The sequence below is a fragment of the Bos javanicus genome, chromosome 12 (assembly GCF_032452875.1).
Source record: "Bos javanicus breed banteng chromosome 12, ARS-OSU_banteng_1.0, whole genome shotgun sequence".
NCBI classification, from domain to species: domain Eukaryota; kingdom Metazoa; phylum Chordata; class Mammalia; order Artiodactyla; family Bovidae; genus Bos; species Bos javanicus.
The window spans coordinates 40,993,699-41,014,447 of NC_083879.1; the positions used below are offsets into that span (position 1 = coordinate 40,993,699).

The 20,749-nt window shown below is 37.7% G+C and overlaps 1 pseudogene; it reads left to right on the forward strand.

Annotated features, from left to right (window-relative positions):
- Positions 1-487: 487 nt before the first annotated feature.
- Positions 488-1,319, forward strand: LOC133258026 (protein SET-like; annotated as a pseudogene).
- The last annotated feature ends 19,430 nt before the right edge of the window (positions 1,320-20,749 follow it).

Here is a 20,749-nt window from a genome sequence, read left to right on the forward strand (position 1 = left end):
CCATAGGATCGCAATGAGTCTGACACAATTGAGCAACTTTCACGTTCACTTTGGTCTTCCCCTGTGGCTCAGACAGTAAAGAATCCACCTGCAATGCAGGAGACCTTGGTTTGATCCCTGGGTCAGGAAGATCCCCTGGAGAAGAGAATGGCAATCCACTTCAGTATTCTTGCCTGGAGAATTCCATGGACAGAGAAGCCTGGTGGGCTATAATCCATGAAGTCGCAAAGAGTTGGACACAGTGAGTGAGTAACGCTATCACTTTCACTAATTACTATAGAGAGAAAAATGTGTGCCTGCCTCAAAGAACTGTTATGAGAATTGAAATTAAGTAATACGAGGTCTTAGAGCTCCTGTGTATGGGTTTTCCCTTGGTTTGATTTTTGGCTTTTCCCACAACACATCTCCCAAACACGAGTCTTCATTTCCACATTAAGTAAAGAAACCAAATAAACTGAGACTGACTCCTTCCTCTGGATCACAGTAAATGTCTGCTTCTCCAAACTTGCTGAAGGGAGAAAATAACAGCAAGAAGCAACTGAACATTTTGATGAAGCAAATGACAGATTTAATGAACTAGCCAGTGAAGAGACTCAGAAAGAACAGAAATATAACAAACTCCAACCATTTTTTTTACCAGATGCAGTCAGAATTGTTCACCAAAACCCAAAATTTTGGGGTGACACTATTTGCCAACCATCTACAAGTGTCTGCACTGCTTGTGGAGGAGGAAGAAGGAGTGCTACACTACTTGATAGGAATTGAATTGACAGAATTTGAAGATGGTAAATCAAGTTACAGAATAGATTTTTATTTTAATAAAAACTCTTACTTCAAAAGTAAAATTCTCTCCAAAGAATTTCGTCTGAATGAGAGTGGTGATTCATCTTCAAAGCCCACTGAAATCAAATGGAAATCAGAAAGGATTTCACTAAACACAAAAGAAGAAACACAGAAGAAAGCCAGCAGGAAGAGACAGCATGAGGAACCAGAGAGCTTCTTCACCTGGTTTACTGATCATTCTGATGCAGGTGCAGATGAGTTAGGAGAGGCCATCAAAGATGATATTTGGCCAAATCCATTACAGTACTACATAATTCCTGACACGGATGATGAAGAAGGGGAAGGAGAAGAAAAAGATGAGGAGGAGGAAGGATTGGAAGATATTCATGAATGACGGGATGAAGATGAAGGTGAAGAAGATGAAGATGATGGGAAAGAGGAAGAAGATGGAGATAAAGAAGAGGATGACTAATGGAACCCTAATGGATTCCAGCTTTCTTTTCTTTTTAAAAAAATTTTCTCTAGTCCCTGAGAGAAAGTTGCAGTATTTTTTTCCCTTCTTGTGCAAAGTCATCCTGTTTTTGAGATCTCTTTTCTTCTTTATACCATGTTTCTCAACTTATTACTTTGAGCAGAATTTAGTGGGAAAAAGAATCTCCACTCCTTTCTGTTCCAAATCAATTTTTATCCTTCCTGTCTCTACAAAAACTCTATGGAATCAACACTAGCATGTTCTATGAGAAAAAGCAAAATCTTCTGCTCACTTGCTGCTGCTGCTGCTGCTGCTAAATCACTGTAGTCGTGTCCAACTCTGTGCGACCCCATAGACGGCAGCCCACCAGGCTCCCCCGTCCCTGGGATTCTCCAGGCAAGAACACTGGAGTGGGTTGCCATTTCCTTCTCTAATGCATGACAGTGAAAAGCAAAAGTGAAGTCGCTCAGTCCTGTCCAACTCTTAGTGACCCCATGGACTGCAGCCTTGCAGGCTCCTCTGTCCATGGGATTTTCCAGGCAAGAATACTGGAGTAGGTTGCCGTTGCCTTCTCTGCTTAGCTCTTCTGAAAGCTGGAGGGTACTAAGCTCCTGTGTAATAGGGCACAAAATGTTTAGCTTTTGTTCTTTTTCTAGATATTGGGCTCAGACATTATACTGGGTCTCTGTGTGAACAGACAGTTAGCATTTACCAACTTGTATCTGTCAACTTTCTCTTGTTTAGAAAAAGAAAAAAAAATTTTTTTTTAAATGGAGTTACAGAAGGTCAGCAAAGGGTGGGTTTGAGATGTCTGATTGGGCTAACTGGGCATTTTGACAACATGTCTTTTCCTTTGGCATGTTTAGTTGTAATGTTTATGGACATCCTTGCAGTTTAAGGTGACACTTTTAACATAAAATTCTCTCCTGATTATGATTTGAGCCCTTCCACTCAATGGGAAAATCAGTAGAACCTGTAGGATATTATTTACAATTGACATTCTCAATTATAACTTTCTGTTTATTGTTAAATTTTTCTTTCTGTTTCACTGGAAAGGAAAGGTGATGCTCAAAAGTATACAAGTTGCTTCGCTACAATAAAATAAATGTTTACACAAAACGGATTTATTGCTTTTCTCTCAGAACAGACATACTTAATGTAATTTCCAAGTTTGACTTGCATAACATTATTGTCAAACTTTGTCACCCTAACTTCACATTTCTGATACACTTTGCAGGATGATCTTATGGCTATGTTATTTGAGTAACTGCATTTGAAAAAAATGTCTCCATAGCAAGTAATAACTTCCCTGGTGGCTCAGTGGTAAAGAGTCTGCCTGCAATCCAGGAAACCTGGATTCAATCCATGGGTCAGGGAGATCCGCTGGAGAAGGAAATGGCAACCCACTCCAGTATTCTTGCCTAGGAAATCCCAAGAGAAGAGGAACCTGGCTGTGCTACAGTCCCTGGGGTTACAAAAGGGTTGGACATGACTGAGAGATTAAACAACAGTAGCTAGGAACTCATCCTGGGTATAATTGCCATCAATTTCCATAATTGTTTATATCATTCAGGATATCAGATTGTTGAAAACCCAGTTCTTAATACATTGTACCCTTGACTTGAATCTCAAATTGGCATTTCAAAATATGGGCTTTTATTTACCTGGATATGATAATAGTGCCTGCCATCATCATCAGACAGACCTGGTGCTCTACTGCTGGGTTAATACACAACAGGGCAATTGTTGGCATGACTTCACTGGCACTGTATGATGTGGCCAAGAAGACAAGTTTTCAGAATAAGAAGTCCATATTGATGGTTAAGAAACTCAGGTTATTAGTACTTCTGTCTCAAAATACCAGTTCTTTAGCATATGGTACTCAAATGAAACATCTCTATGTGAATCTGGATGTGAAAATGCACTCTGTTCTATGTGCTAAATGCTACTGAGCATAAATAACATTTTGAGAAGCTACCTAATGTATAAGCTTTTTAATGCTGCTAAAATATAGTAGCTAAAATAAAATGTCACTTAACTTTTTCAGAGATGAATGAATGGACAGCCTGATCAAATTCAAAGCTTTTTATATTCTATCAATAGGCAAAGTATAATGGAAACCTGTTTAGATGGATAGCATGCAATTTCTGCACAGTTCTCTAGTAAATACGTCATTGCATACAGGTCAGGAATCTTGCTCCAATACATAAAGTTTTTTTAAAAACTAAAAATGTAATAGTGCATATGCTAGTTTCAGTGCCTAAATAAATATTAACCATTCAAAGTGTACTTTTGCCTAAAATAAAAAAAAAATTAATGCAACTCAATAATGTTTAAGAAGGCAACCCATGTCAGTGACTGTTCAAATATACCTGATCTGGGGCTTTTGCACATTTTGCCTCTGCATTTTTTGATCAAATCACTTGTCTCTCTCCCTTTCCTCCCATGGACCACTGTTGATCGTACTGGAAAAATCTAAAGCTTATGGATACTCTCCCATGTAGGAGGTAGAACATTCAGACCTTGAGAACTACAGGGGGACTTTGCACTCGGTGGCTTCAGAGCCCCATTCATATACTGGCCTAATCTAACTGCATCTTGTTTTCATTTCTTCTCAATGCCCAGGGCTCCATTAAATAAATATTTTTATTCTAACCACTCTCATCACTTTCTCATTGGTTATGCACTGAATACTGGCATCCTCCCAAAATTCAGAATTCATATGTTGAAATCCTATTGTTTCATTTTATAAAATGAATGTAATGAAGTACATTTCTGTGAAGAACATTTTGTTAAATTATTCTTTTCCTTGTTCTTACTCTTAAATGGAGAATTACTAGACTTTTGTGTATGAAGCTTGTTATATATTACTAAATTTGTTTTTAGAAAAAATGTTTACAAGTTGCACTTAAACTCTAAGATTAACATTTGAAAATTCATTGGTAGTTTGCTATTTGAAATGTTTTTTTCTATAGTTTCTCATTTTAATATTCTGTAATTATAAATAAATTCTAATCTACTTTTAGGGGCATACTTTTATAAAAAATTTAATTGCAATTACATTGAACTTAAAAATGAGTTTAAAATAATTGACATGTTTATTATAACACCCATTTATTTAAGTTTTCAATTATCAAAGAGTATGCTCTTATCCCTGGAAGTGTCTACATAGATGTTATTAGTGTGCATATTGCATATTTTTATCCATGAACACGATCCCCTTCTACTTCTGGAAATTACTAAAGATATCTTACATAAATACTTCCAACAAGAATGAAATAAATTATGTTAAAAGTAGGTGCTATAAGAGCTTTTGTTCCATTCCAAAGAATCATTTGTATGATGCTTCATATGTCTTTATGAACATTTTTAAACAAGGCAGCATAAGTAGAATCATTAAAGATTCAGGTCCTATGTTATTTGGGTGAATTTTAAACCCACCCCTACTATTCAATGTTCATAATTTGTAGCAAAATATTTAAAGTACCTAAGATTTTTTTTCTGGTGACTCAGCAGTAAAGAATCCACCTGCAATGCAGGAGATACCAGAGACTGAGAGTTCGATCCTTGGGTTGGGAAGATTCTCTGCAGGAGGGCATGGCAACCCACTCTGCATTCCTGCCTAGAAAATCCCATGTACAAAGAATCCTGGTGGGCTGAAGTCAGTCCATGTGGTAGCAAAGAGTCGGACAGGACTGAAGCAACTAAGTATGCAGCACACCAGACTTTTTCTGATTTGTTACATGAGAATAATAAACGTCATGACTATAATTAAGACATCTTAAATCTTGCAAAGGAAACTAAATGAAATAAATAATGCAAAATGTTGGGAGAATGAACAATCAATAGAGTTTGTCTATGAATATTATTATTAGTTTATTTCTCTAAATATTTCCTTTTGTCTCTGCATTTTCTATAGGAAGATGATCCCCTTATCTTTTCCTTTCAGATACCATCACTTAATCCCACTTGGCAATTACAAAGCTGTTTACCCCTTGAAGTGAAGTTAAGCTAACTTCAGATGTGTTTTTACTTCCTGACTCAGTCACAGGGCTATGCTTTGGATACAACAAATATAGTAAAGACATTTTCTGGAGATGGATTACAATTTATACTTTTTTTTTCTGAAAATGCATAGAGGAAGCTATAAGGAACATGATTTAAAATATACAGAAGATTGAAGTATATTGGTTTTCAGAGAAGACGTAAGTATTGCTGTGGCTGAGGCCAGAATTTTGTTGTTGTTGTTTTGATTGCTGCAGCACAGCAACAGGTTTCTTAAAACTGCTTCCTAGTTATGATGGCAATGGAAAAATCAATATAAGTAATTCTAAAAGAATCATGCAACACATAGTTCAAGTACTTAGTTCCTGGCTGATATAACTTAATTCGGAGTACTTTTGTCCTGTTTTCCATGTAGTTTCCAACATTTTTTGGTTGAAATTAGTTCTAGATATTTTATATGTATTTTTTAAGTGCCAGTGAGACTGGAATGCATAAAGGGATGCTCTTGCCCTTGAGAAACTCACAATCTAGTAGAGAAGTTGAAACTGTGACGAGATCATCCCAACACAATGCCTTAAAAGCTGTCAAAGTTAATAACTCTGTATGTGGCTCACAAAGTAGGGAAGAGCTTCTGCCCTGTGGTGCAAATGATAAGCTTTCACAGAGGAGGTGACAACTGAGCTAGTTCTTCAAAGATGAGTAAGAGACTTTTAGGGAGAGAAAAAAGTAGTCCTTTGGGAATATTTCAATCTTCTTGAAAAATACCCATTATATTTTCCTTGGAGCACATAAGAATTATATGAAGTCTGTGATATGATACAGATAATAGTTAAAAATTCGTCATGTGTTGAAAATAAACAAGCTTAAGGTGTTGTATAGCTTAATTACATGTAAACAAAACAAACCTATGAAGATATTTCAAGTGGATATAATCTTTAGATCCTTGATATTAGCTAATATTTTAAAAACATTTTATTGAAAGAAAATATTCATATAGAAATATGCATATATCATTCTACAATGTGATAAATTTTCAGTAACACTACACCTGCGTAACCAGAATTCAGATCAAGAAACAGAAAATTGTCAACATTTCTGAAACACACCAAGAATGCTTCTCATTATATCTTGAAGTCACTATGCAATTCCCCAAAGGTACTGTTATCCAGGATTCTAACAAGTTGGTTCATATTTATTTTTTCACTTGATATAAAGGAAATCAGACAAGAATATATATATATATATATATATATATATATTCTTTGAGGTTTCTTTAGCTTAGCACTTCATTTGAAATTGATACATATTATTAAGTATAGCATATTGAAAAGCAGAGACATTACTTTGCCAACAAAGGTTTGTCTAGTCAAGGCTATGGTTTTTCCAGTGGTCATGTAAGGATGTGAGAGTTGGACTGTGAAGAAAGCTGAGCACTGAAGAATTGATGCTTTTGAACTGTGGTGTTGGAGAAGACTCTTGAGAGTCCCTTGGACTGCAAGGAGATCCAACCAGTCCATTCTGAAGGAGATCAGCCCTGGGATTTCTTTGGAAGGAATGATACTAAAGCTGAAACTCCAGTACTTTGGCCACCTCATGCGAAGAATTGACTCATTGGCAAAGACTCTGATGCTGGGAGGGATTGGGGGCAGGAGGAGAAGGGGCCGACAGAGGATGAGATGGCTCGATGGCATCACTGACTCGATGGACCTGAGTCTGAGTGAACTCCGGGAGTTGGTGATGGACAGGGAGGCCTGGCGTGCTGTGATTCATGGGGTCGCAAAGAGTCTGAAACGACTGAGCAACTGAACTGACTGACTGACTAAGTATAGCAAATGAATGATTTATTCTCATTGTTGTATAGTATTTCACTCTATAATTTATTCATCATTTCTGTTTTCAATGGAGATTTGTGTAGTTTTAAGCTTGGGGCTGTTATGAATACTGCTCTTATAAACATTTAGTACTTTCTTTTTAAATTGACATATAAATATGTTTCTGCTGAAAATATATTTAGGTGTGACTTGCCACATCATGGGATACGCATGCTGCTGCTGCTGCTAAGTTGCTTCAGTCCTGTCCGCCTCTGTTCGACCCCATAGACAGCAGCCCACCAGGATCCCCCGTCCCTGGGATTCTCCAGGCAAGAACACTGGAGTGGGTTGCCATTTCTTTCTCCAATGCATGACAGTGAAAAGTGAAAGTGAACTCACTCAGTCGTGTCCGACTCTTAGCGACCTCATGGACTGCAGCCTACCAGGCTCCTCCGCCCATGGAATTTTCCAAGCAAGAGTTCTGGAGTGAGTTGCCATTGCCTTCTCCTATTGGATACGCATATGGTTACAGTAATTTGACCTTGTACTTCAGGTTTAAGCTTGATTTGTGGAAATTATATAGTTGGAGCTTGGGCCAAAGGTGGCCAAGTGATGTTTACTGGTAGATACTTAACTCTGCAACTCTCATTTTCTAGCTAAATGAAGTAACTCCCAAGAGACTTCTTAACCTACACAAAGCTAGTCTTCTGACTGGTCTATTTTACAAAATGCAACCTATAATATCAGATGGACTCCAAATGGAGTAAACTAAATCTCTTCCTGTTCAGTCTACCACTACACCAAAAACATGCTACTTATGGACATAATAAATATAAAACCAGATATTGAATTATAAAAGACATTGCAATAAATGACTTGGACACAAAACAGCAAGTAATGTGTCTTAAAAAAAATGAATAAGGTGAAAACAGGTGAGGAAAGATAGGGATAATGAATAATACCTAGAGGTGGGAGGACCCACTAACCAGTTTTTTAATACATTTACATAAACTTTGCCAGGAAGTGTATAAAATACTGATGGAAACCATGTCATGGAAGCTGAGAGTGACAATCTAAGGGAGAGAATTTCATCATAGTCTATGGGAGAAGAAATCTTGGGTTTAGAGTAAGAAGAATGTTGTGACCTTTAAAAATGTTTCCAAGAGTAAATTTGAAATTCAGTTTCAAAATGTAATCCTCATTCTTGGTGGGTAGATTACATAAAAAAATGAAGCTAAAGGAGGAGACACTGAAGTAAGTGTCATGCTGAACATAAGAAAATAATATCAGTTCAGTTCAGTCACTCATTCATGTCTGACTCTTTCCAACCCCATGGACTGCAGCACACCAGCCTTCGTTGTCCATCACCGACCACTGGAACTTGCTCATACTCATATCCATTGAGTTAGTGATGCCATCCAACCATCTCATTTTCTGTCGTCTCCTTCTCCTCCTGTCTTTAATCTTTCCCAGCATTAGGGTCTTTTCTAATTAGTCAGCTCTTTACATAAGGTCAGAGTACATCATGAGAAATGCTGGACTGGAAGAAACACAAGCTGGAATCAAGATTGCCGGAGAAATATCAATAACCTCAGATATGCAGATGACACCACCCTTATGGCAGAAAGTGAAGAGGAACTACAAAGCCTCTTGATGAAAGTGAAAGTGGAGAGTGAAAAAGTTGGCTTAAAGCTCAACATTCAGGAAATGAAGATCATGGCATCCTGTCTCACCACTTCATGGGAAATAGATGGGGAAACAGTGGAAACAGTGTCAGACTTTATTTTTCTGGGCTTCAAAATCACTACAGATGGTGACTGCAGCCATGAAATTAAAAGACACTTACTCCTTAGAAGGAAAGTTATGCCCAACCTAGATAGCATATTCAAAAGCAGAGACATTACTTTGGCAACAAAGGTCCATCTAGTCAAGGATATGGTTTTTCCTGTGGTCATGTATGGATGTGAGAGTTGGACTGTGAAGAAGGCTGAGCACTGAAGAACTGATGCTTTTGAACTGTGGTGTTGGAGAAGACTCTTGAGAGTCCCTTGGACTACAAGGAGATCCAACCAGTCCATTCTGAAGGAGATCAGCCCTGGGATTTCTTTGGAAGGAATGATGCTAAAGCTGAAACTCCAGTACTTTGGCCACCTCATGCAAAGAGTTGACTCACTGGAAAAGATTCTGATGCTGGGAGGGATTGGGGGCAGGAGGAGAAGGGGATGACAGAGGATGAGATGGCTGGATGGCATCACTGACTCGATGGACATGAGTCTGAGTGAACTCCGGGAGTTGGTGATGGACAGGGAGGCCTGGCGTGCTGCGATTCATGGGGTTGCAAAGAGTCTGACACGACTGAGTGACTGATTTGATCTGATCTTACATAAGGTGGCCAAAGTACTGGAGGTTCAGGTTCAGCATCAGTCCTTCCAATGAACATTCAGGACTGATTTCCTTTAAGATGGACTGGTTGGATCTCCTTGCAGTCCAAGGGACTCTCAAAAGTCTTCTCCAATACCATAGTTCAAAAGCATCAATTCTTCAGCGTTCAGCTTTCTTTATGGTCCAACTTTAACATCCATACATGACCATTGGAAAACCATAGCTTTGACTAGATTGGACCTTTGTCGGCAAAGTAATATCTCTGCTTTTTATTATGCTGTCTAGGTTGGGTATAGCTTTTCTTCTAAGGAGTAAGCATCTTTAAATTCCATGGCTAGAGTTACCATCTGCAGTGATTTTGGAGTCCCCCCAAAATAAAGCCTCTCTCTGGTTTCATTGTTTGCCATATATTTGCCATGAAGTGATGAGAACTAATGCCATGATCTTCATTTTCTGAATGTTGAGTTTTAAGCTAGCTTATCCCTCTCCTATTTCACTTTCATCAAGAGGCTCTTCAGTTCCTCTTCACTTTCTGCCATAAGGGTGGTGTCATCTGCATAATCTGAGGTTATTGATATTCCTCCCAACAATATTGATTCCAGCTTATGCTTCATCCAGCCAAGCAATTCGAATGAATTCTGCTGTGTATTCTTGCCACCTCTTCTTAATATCTTCTGCTTCTATTAGGTCCATACCATTTCTGTCCTTTATTGTGCCCATTTTTGTATGAAATGTTCCCTTGGTATCTCTAATTTTCTGGAAGAGATCTCTAGTCTTTCCCATTCTATTGTTTTCCTCTATTTCTTTGCATTGATCACTTAGGGAGGCTTTCTTATCTCTCCTTGCTATTCTTTGGATCTGTGCATTCAGATGGGTAGATCTTTTCTTTTCTCCTTTTCCTTTTGCTTCTCTTCTTTTCTCAGCTATTTGTAAGTTCTCCTCAGACAACCATTTTGCCATTATTGCATTTCTTTTTCTTGGGGATGGTCTTGGTCATTGCCTCCTATATAATGCCACGAACCTCTGTTCATAGTTCTTCAGGCCACTTATATATATATATATATATATATATATATATAAAACAATAATGTTAAATGGAGTAAATTAATGAATTCTATGTGGTCTTCTTTTAAGTATATGAAGTCAGCATTTCGAGTCCATCTATTTTCAAGGTAAATTGAATGGAGGTTGAACAGGAATGTGAAGATGTTATGGAAGCTGCATGAATTACATGCCATAGTAATAAGGTAAGAAAATGAATTTTTATAAACACCAATTATTGTATTAATAAGGAAATTAATGAAATATGGGAAACATAATTGGAAAACTGATGAGTATGATTGACTATATTACATGGGAGATAAGGCACAGAATAGAAGATTTTTATATATTTAGTACTAGAATCTTATCCTGAATGACTACTATCAAGAAGATAAGATAGAAAATGACAGTTACCAAGCACCAAATATTGATTTTTTTGATATTTCAGGGTTTTTAACTGGTGGTCTAGCATGTACTGACACATGTCACAACTACACAGAACGTAAGAAGAAACAATGGTGAATCATTGTGTAGAGAGTCTGCTACAATATTTGATATATACTTGACTATGTTGTGATAAATATAAGTCCACTGAGGCTAACTAATCAATAAGTAAATAATGGTTATAAGGCCATGAGAAGAGAAGAGAAGTAGTGAAGTTGCTCAGTTGCGTCTGACTCTGCGACCCCATGGATTGTAGCATACAATGCTCCTCCGTCCATGGGATTATCCAGGCAAGAGTACTGGAGTGGATTGCCATTTCCTTCTCCAGAGGATCTTCCCAACCCAGGGATCGAACCTGGGTCTTCCACATTGTAGACAGATGCTTTACCATCTGAGCCACCAGGGAAGTCCATGGTCATACAGAAGGTCATATTTAGCTATGTTTTTTTTTTTTTTTTTTTTAGTAACTTGTGTATTTCTCCTGGTCAGACATTTTTAGTACCTAAGCTATTGATAAGGCCATGAGTGCATCTCAAAGAACCTAAGGAGAAGGAAAAATACTTAGTAATTCTTTGTGTTTAATAATATACTAGAACCAGGGCTTGGAAAAGCTACAGTGTTATCTCTGAATCTGTCAACACTGTCTACATTTACAACTGATTATTTTCTCACTCTTCGCAGAACAGCTTTCTTTTTCTGTCTAGTCCTTGTGGTGAAACATATCACTGTGGGATTCTCTTATTATCCACATTACAGGGTCATTCAGCCCAGGAGAGATGAAGTACATTTTTTGCAGTACTGACTTTGAATTCCCAGAAAGGGGATCTGTATGAATAAATGTGATGCAGCTGCCCAGTTCTGGACCAATCTATTGCAGCCAGGGGTGAAGCAACAGATGGGCCCAGCATGGTGCCAGCCCAAAGGACAAACATTTTAAGAGGGATGGCTGTTCTGAAATACCTACAGTGACCTACATTTCTCATTGTGGATATGATGAATATATAAAAAGAAGGTCATATTTAGCTATGGGTTTGTTTTTTTTTTTTTTTTTTTTTTTTAGTGACTCATGTATTTCTCCTGGTCAGATATTTTTAGTACCTGAGCTATTGATATATATATTTTTTAATTTTATGAGTTAAATTTATTTAAGCTCAGAGGAGGCCATTATTAATGTTCTTTTATTCTCAAACTACACTATTTGACAGAGAAGAGTTAAAGGAATATAGTTTAAACCCTACCTCTTCCACTTACCAGTTTTCATCATTGGGCTATGCCTTTTCCCTCATAAGGCACACTTCCTAATCTATAAAATGAAAATAATAGTTAATAAATATCTATTATTTCTGGTTATTAAACTTTCATTTTGTATTGAATTATAGCCAATTAATAACACTCTGATAGTTTCTGGTGGACAGCAAAGGGACTCAGCCACACACAAATAAGTATTCATTCTCCCCTAAACTCCCCTTCCATCCAGGCTGCCACATAACATTGAGCAGAGCTCCATGCACTATAGAGTAGATGCTTGTTGGTTATCCATTTTCAAATATTGCAGTGTGTGCCAGTCCCTCCCAAACTCACCAACTACCTTTATTCCTATCAAACATAGGTTCGTTCTGTAAGTTGTTGTGGTTCACTCACTCAGTTGTGTTCAATTCTTTGTGAACTCATGGACTGCAGCACTCCAGGCTTCCCTGTCCTTCACCATCTCCCGGTGTTTACTCAAACTCATGTCCATTGAGTTGGTGATGCCATCCAGGCATCTCATCCTCTGTCATACCCTTCTGCTCCTGCCTTCAATCTTTCCCAGCATCAGGGTCTATTCCAATAAGTGAACTTTTTATATCAGGTGGTCAAAGTACTGGAAATTTAGCTTTAGCATCAGTCCTTCCAATGGATATTCAGAACTGATTTCCTTTAGGATTGACTAGTCGGATCTCCGCGCAGTCCAAGTGATTCTCAAGTCTTCTCCAACACCATAGTTCAAAAGTACCAATTTTTCAGCACTCAGCTATCTTTTTAGTCCAAATATTACATCCACACATGACTACTGGAAAAATTATAGCTTTACTAGACAGACCTTTGTCAGCAAAGTAATGTTTCTGTTTTTTAATATACAGTCTAGGCTAGTCATGGCTTTCTTACAAAGGGAAGGTTTCTTTTAGTTTCAAGGCTGGTGTCATCATCTGCAGTAATTTGGAGCCCCAAAATATAAAGTCTGTCACTGTTTCCATTTGTGAGTCTACTTATGTTTTGTACATAAGTTATATCTTTCATGTCTTTTTAGGCTCCACACATAAGGAATGTCATACATTGTTTCTGCTTCTCTGATTTACTTCACTCAATATGACAATCTGTAGATCCATTCATGTTACTGCAAAATAATATAAAAGTATATGTCCCTATAAAGACATATCAGTTCAGTTCAGTACAGTTCAGTCGCTCAGTCGAGTCTGACTTTTTGTGAACCCATGGCCTTCAGCATGACAGGCCTCCATGTCCATCACCAACTCCTGGATTTTACTCAAACTCATGTCCATTGACTAGGTAGTATTATCCAACCATCTCATCCTCTGTCATCCCCTTATCCTCCAGTGTTCAATCTTTCCCAGCATCAGGTTCTTTTTCAATAAGTCATATCTTCACATCAGGTAGCCAAAGTATTGGAGTTTCAGCTTCTGTATCAGTCCTTCTAATGGATATTTAGGATATATTTCTTTTAGAATGGACTGGTTGGATTTCCTTGCAGTCCAAGGGACTCTCAAGAGTCTTCTCCAAAACCACAGTTCAAAAGCATCAATTTTTTGGCCCTCAGCTTTCTTTAGAGTTTAATTTTCACATCCATACATGACTACTGGAAAAACCATAGTCTTTGACTAGATGGATCTTTGTTGGCAAAGTATTGTCTCTGCTTTTAATATGCTGTCTAGGTTGGAAGCAACAGTTAGAACTGGACATGGAGCAACAGACTGGTTCCAAACAGGAAAAGGAGTACGTCAAGGCTGTATATTGTCACCCTGCTTATTTAACTTATATGCAGAGTACATCATGAGAAACTCTGGGCTGGAAGAAGCACAAGATGGAATAAAGATTGCTAGGAGAAATATCAATAAACTCAGATATGCAGATGACACCACCATTATGGATGGCTGAAAGTGAAGAGGAACTAAAAAGCCTCTTGATGAAAGTGAAAGAGAGTGAAAAAGTTGGCTTAAAGCTCAACATTCAGAAAACGAAGATCATGGCATCTGGTTCCATTACTTCATGGGAAATAGATGGGGAAACAGTGGAAACAGTGTCAGACTTTATTTTTTTGAGCTCCAAAATCACTGAAGATGGTGACTGCAGTCATGAAATTAAAAGATGCTTACTCCTTGGAAGAAAAGTTATGACCAACCTAGATAGCTTATTCAAAAGCAGAGACATTAATTTGCCAACAAAAGTCTGTCTAGTCAAGGCTATGGTTTTTCCAGTGGTCATGTATGGATGTGAGAGTAGGACTGTGAAGAAGGCTGAGCACTGAAGAATTGATGCTTTTGAACTGTGATGTTGGAGAAGATTCTTGAGAGTCCCTTGGACTGCAAGGAGATCCAACCAGTCCATTCTGAAGATCAGCCCTGGGATTTCTTTGGAAGGAATGATGCTAAAGCTGAAACTGCAGTACTTTGGCCACCTCATGTGAAGAGTTGACTCATTGGAAAAGACTCTGATGCTGGGAGGGATTGTGGGCAGGAGTAGAAGGGGACGACTGCCAGGAGCTGGCATATTGCATATTGAGTGCATATTGCATATTGCATATTGAGTGCAGCACTTTCCACAGCATCATCTTTCAGGATCTGGAATAGCTCAACTGGAATTCTATCACTGCTGGGAGCCAGCGTGAGGAACTCTGCCCATGACAAAGGTCATGAGGAAGGGGGCTTGGCATACGCAAAGGCAGGATCGAACCTCAGGAGTCCCCCTGGAAATTCTCGAGCATCTACCCCCAAAACCAGAGTCTGCCTATTTTCTGCTTTGTGCTTTCACCTACACCTCTGACTTTACAGGGAGCTGTCCCCCACTACCTCTCTCTGAAAAAGAGTTAGCTTACAGCTCCAGTTAATAATTCCTGGGTGTGACAGTGTTTCAACCTACAGACTCCTTTGGAAATCCTCTAGCCTGCCTGAATAGGTTTTTCTGGCCACATGTGATTGTTCAGAGCCTCCCAACTGTGAGAGGCAGGAGATGTTCTAAACTGTCTAAACACAGATTCCTTTAAGTAGTTAAAAGATTGATTAGAAATTGTATTGGTGAAGGGTTTTTCACTTATTGGCCAATGTTTGCTGCTAAGTCTCCATACCCCTTACCTACTGTGTCCTTGGCAGTGTATTGATTGATATAATGGGTATATATAAATGTAAGTAGTAGCCTCAGTGTTTGTAACTTTGGACCATTGAGTTAGTTCTTTTCTTGATTGAGCCCACCTCACCTTTGCCCTATAGGAATGCAGCTTTGTCCAATGCTTTTTTGGACGCTGGCGCCTGACTTTGAAATAACCACCTTTAGAGAAAAATAAGTTTCTTAAAATGTTAACAGGCCTCCGGGCCAGAGGATGATGCAAATCACCTAAACTTTTGCATATGATAAGTGTGCAGGAAGAAAGCCTGGCTTACTGCATGACTCTACCCCTTCCCCCATTATCCTCTATGCATAACTTAAGGTATAAAAACTACTTTGGAAAATAAAGTGCGGGCCTTGTTCACCAAAACTTGGTCTCCCCATGTCGTTCTTTCTCTCACCTTCTGGCTGAATTATTAAGTCTCTTTTCTCCACTGAATTTCCTCACTGAGCTATCCTTATTCTATTACTCTTTATATCTTTGATGAATATTTAAATAAATAGGTTGCCGATGCTGTCTCTCCTTCGAATACCCTGGATTAGCCGGGGCTGGACCCCTGCAGACGACAGAGGATGAGATGGCTGGATGGCATCACCAACTCGATGGACGTGAGTTTGAGTGAACTCTGGGAGTTGGTGATGGACAGGGAGGCCTGGAGTGCTGCAGTTCATGGGGTTGCAAAGAGTCGGACATGACTGAGTGACTGAATTGAACTGAACTGAACTAGGTTGGTCATAACTTTTTTTCCAAGCACCTTTTAATTTTACGGCTGCAGTCACCATCTGCAGTGATTTTGGAGGCCAAAAAATAAAGTCTGACACTGTTTCCACTGTTTCCCTGTCTATTTCCCATGAAGTGATGGGACCAGATGCCATGATCTTAGTTTTCTGAATTTTGAGTGTTAAGCCAGCTTTATCCCTCTCATCTTTCACTTTCATCAATAGGCTCTTTAATTCTTCTTCACTTTCTGCCATAAGTGTGGTGTCATCTGTATATCTGAGCTTATTGATATTTCTCCTGGTAATCTTGATTCCAGCCTGTGCTTCATCCAACCCAACATTTCTCATGATGTTCTCTGCATGTAAGTTAAATAAGCAGGCTGAGAATATACAGCCTTGATGTACTCCTTTCCCTATTTGGAACCAGTCTGTTGTTCCATGTCCAGTTCTAAGTGATATTTCCTGAACTGCATACAGATTTCTCAAGAGCCAGGTTAGGTGGTCTTGTATTCATATCTCTTTCAGAATTTTCCATAGTTTATTGTGATCCACACAGTCAAAGGCTTCTACGTAGTCAATAAAGCAGAAGTAGATGTTTTTCTGGAAGTCACTTGCTTTCTTAATAATCCAGCAGATGTTGCCAATTTGATCTCTGGTTCCTCTGCCTTTTTAAGTCCAGCCTGAATATCTGGAAATTCATGTTTCACATACTGTTGAAGCCTGGCTTGGGGAATTTTGGGCATTACTTTGCTACCATGTGAGATGAATGCAATTGTGTGGTATTTTGAGCATTCTTTGGCATTGCCTTTTTTGGGATTGGAATGAAAACTGACCTTTTCCAGTCCTGTGGCCACTGCTGAGTTTTCCAAATTTGCTGGCATATTGAGTGCAGCACTTTCACAGCATCATCTTTTAGGATTTGAAATAGCTCAACTGGAATCCCATCACCTCCACTAACTTTGTTCATAGTGATGCTCCCTAAGGCTCACTTGACTTCACATTCCAGGATGTCTGGCTATAGGTGAGTGATCACACCATTGTGATTATCTTGGTTGTGAAGATATTTTTTGTACAGTTCTTCTGTGTATTCTTGCCATCTCTTCTTAATATCTTCTGCTTCTTTTAGATCCTTACCATTTCTGTTCTTTTGAACCCATGAAATGGGTTGCATGAAATGTTCCCTTGGTATCTCTAATTTTCTTGAAGAGATCTCTAGCCTTTCCCATTCTTTTCCATTCTTTGCTCTATTTCTTTGCACTGATCACTGAGAAAGGTTTTCCTATCTCTTCTTGCTATTCTTTGGAACTCTGCATTCAGATGCTTATATCTTTCCTTTTCTCCTTTGCTTTTCACTTCTCTTCTTTTCACAACTATTTGTAAGCCCTCCTCAGACAGCCATTTTGCTTTTTTGCATTTCTTTTCCATGGGGATGGTCTTGATCGCTGTCTCCTGTACAATGTCATGAACCTCTGTCTATATTTTACCAGGCACTCTATCAGATCTAGTCCCTTAAATCTATTTCTCACTTCCACTGTATAATCGTAAGGGAATTGATTTAGGTTGTACCTGAATGGTCTAGTGGTTTTCCCTACTTTCTTCAAGTTCAGTCTAATTTGGCAATAAGTAGTTCATGATCTGAGCCACAGTCAGCTTCCAGTCTTGTTTTTGCTGACTGTATAAATCTTCTACATCTTTGGCTGCAAAGAATTTAATCAGTCTGATTTTGGTATTGACCATTTGGTGATGTCCATGTGTAGAGTCTTCTCTTGTGTTTTCAGAAAAGGGTGTTTGCTTTGACCAGTGACTAGCCATAAAGTCATATATAAATACTCAAAATAACTCTACCTGTAATAGCCCAAAACTGGAAAGGAAACAAAGGCCCATCAACAACTGACAGTATATACTACAAACTGTAGTATGTCTGCACTGTGGAATACTGTCTAGAAATAAGTACACATTACAATATGGATGAATCTAAGTACACTCATGCTGCATTAAAGGTAAATAGTACAGAATGCATGTTATAATATTTGAAATGTGCACAGTTCTAGGAAAGTTAAACTAACACATAGTGATAAAAATCTTATCAGAATTTGTCTGGGGAAAGAGAAAGGAGATGGAAGAGAGAGAAATTATAAAGGTGTATTCAAAAATTTTTGCTGGTGACAAATATGTTCATTGATCTTGATTGTCATGTTGCTTTCATGGATAAGCATCTATGCCAAAACAAACTGTACACTTTAATTTTGTTCAGGTTACTGTATAACAATTATACTCTAGTAAAACTGTTCCAAAAATAATAAGTAACTCATAACATTGTGGTGTAGACAAAACAGATATTTCAAAGAGAGCTCTTAATATAGTGCCTACCATATAGCAAGCATGCTTTTAGTACTGTATTATTCTTATTACTTTAATTCTATTAGACAATTATATTAGTTTACTATTGGTACTGTAGCAATTACCACAAACTTAGTGGTTTAAAAACAACACAAATCCGTTATCCTTCATGAGGTTAGAAGTCAGATAGATTTCACTGAGTTCAAATCGAACTGTCAGCAGGACTTCATTCCCTCTGAGGGCATTAGGGAAGAATCTGTTTCCCAGAATCTGGCATCTTTCAACTTCTAGAGGTCAGCCACCTGCATCTCTTGACTCATGACCCTTTTCCCCAACATCAAAACCAGCAATGTAATGTCCTCAAATTTCTTTCTCAGACCCTGACACTCCAGCCCTCCCTTTACAAGGACCCTTGTGTTTTAATCAGGTCCACCTTGGATAAGCCAGAATGCTCTGGCTTCTAAGTTTCTTAACTTAATCACTTTTACTAAGCAAATTAGCATATTTGCATTTACAAGGATTAAGATGAGGACACCTTTGAAGGGGAGCCATTATTCTGCTTGTTACAACAATATTGACCTTCTTACAGTAAGTCCCTTTCTATAACACTTATTCTATGAAGATGCCATTTAGTTCTAAATCTACCCTTGGTCTACAAGTTTATAGCCTAATTGAAGAGAAGACAGTAACTGAATAAAAATACTAATAGTACCAGTTTTATGAAAAAAAGTAATAGAATTATTGATGCTGGCATTTGACTATTATGAAATATTCCTTATATATATATTCATAAGTATATTTTGATATTACATTAATACATACAAAACAAGTTATAAGGTGTTGCAAAAAATATTATTTTACCAGTGTTTCTCAGTTACAAGTTGTTCTTTATCATCTCCTGGTGTGTGGAATTAAATTACCAATGCCTTATATTGCTTAAAGCAGATCAAATTAGTTGACCAGATATGAAAAATAAAAAAACTATCCTAGGCATATTGCAGATGCACATTTTTTTTTTACTTAATTCTGTTAAAATACATTTAGTTTGAAAGAAAGTATTTAGAAACTCATTTATTAGTTCCAGAATTGTCTAGACCATATGAAAAAGTCCAGAATTCCCAGTAATGTTTTTCCTTTCCATCCTTTTCCATCACATAAAAAACAATTTTACTTGAGTGAAGAAAACAGAGACTTTCTGGCTGGCCCTTTACAATTAAGGAAGTTGTAACTACTGTGAGATGTGAAGAAAAATTTTAAAGCATTTTTTAATTTAAATTGATAAAAATGCATACTTTGAAGATAAATTATTAGTTTTGTATAACTTTTTTTCTTTGTTTATGTTTTATGAGTTGATTCTAAATTTTCATTTGGATTTTGGGTCAACCAATTATTACCCAAAGGATGGCTCCCATTGCAACACAAGTGTCTGGAATGCAATTGGCCCTGTCAGGTGCACCAAATTCTGACTGGGTTTAAAGTGTAAGCTTAAAGCTAGTTTGATTTGATTTAATCTTGGGTTATATGAAAGATCATTGATTTTTTTGGCTGTGTGACTTTTGTTTTGCTTCCAATTTTGACAGTGCTTTGTGATGGCTTTTCCACAAAAGGGACTCCATAAAATGAAGTTGTGGGAGAAAGCCTGCTTTAAGGTTACCTGGCGATATTCCCACATGGCATTTATTTTAAAAGAATTCTATGAGAAATAAACAGCATTGCCAAAAGGCAAATAACTCTTGAAAAGGGGGAAAAATCTATTATTGAAGATAAGCAAAAAGAATAATGAATGTTATAATCTCTGAAAATGGCTGTTCCACTGACAAAGTTTATATGTCAGATGAAGGAATAGTAGATTAAAAGAAGCCATTTGTTTATATGCACAAAGATGCTAAACTTAGTCTCCACTATCTTGTGCTAAAACTTGATTAAGCTGTTCTGGAAATGCTCTTTTCTAATGGTTAGAAAGGCAAATAAATAGTGGGTGAAAGGGCTGTTTTTGTTGACCTGGACAGTTGCAATGAATGAATGTACAATGACACTTCATTTATTAAATCAACTCATAAAACACAAGAGATCTTTTTGATTAAGAAGCCAAAGAATAGTATTTAACTAAGAATTTAATTTCTGAGCAGACATTTAATCACATACTTGATAAATGATTCTAAATCATGCTTTATTAGTAATTTAATTCCATTCACAATTTTTTGGCAGATATGGTGTTAGGCCCTGGGAATAAATTTGGAAAGGAGATTGAACTGCTTCTCTTTCACACAAACTGAAGTCCACTGCAACAAATGAACAATAAATAATTTCATATAGAATAGTTGTTAATGAAACAATAGAAAATAATTCTCTGAAAAAACAATCTAATCAATTA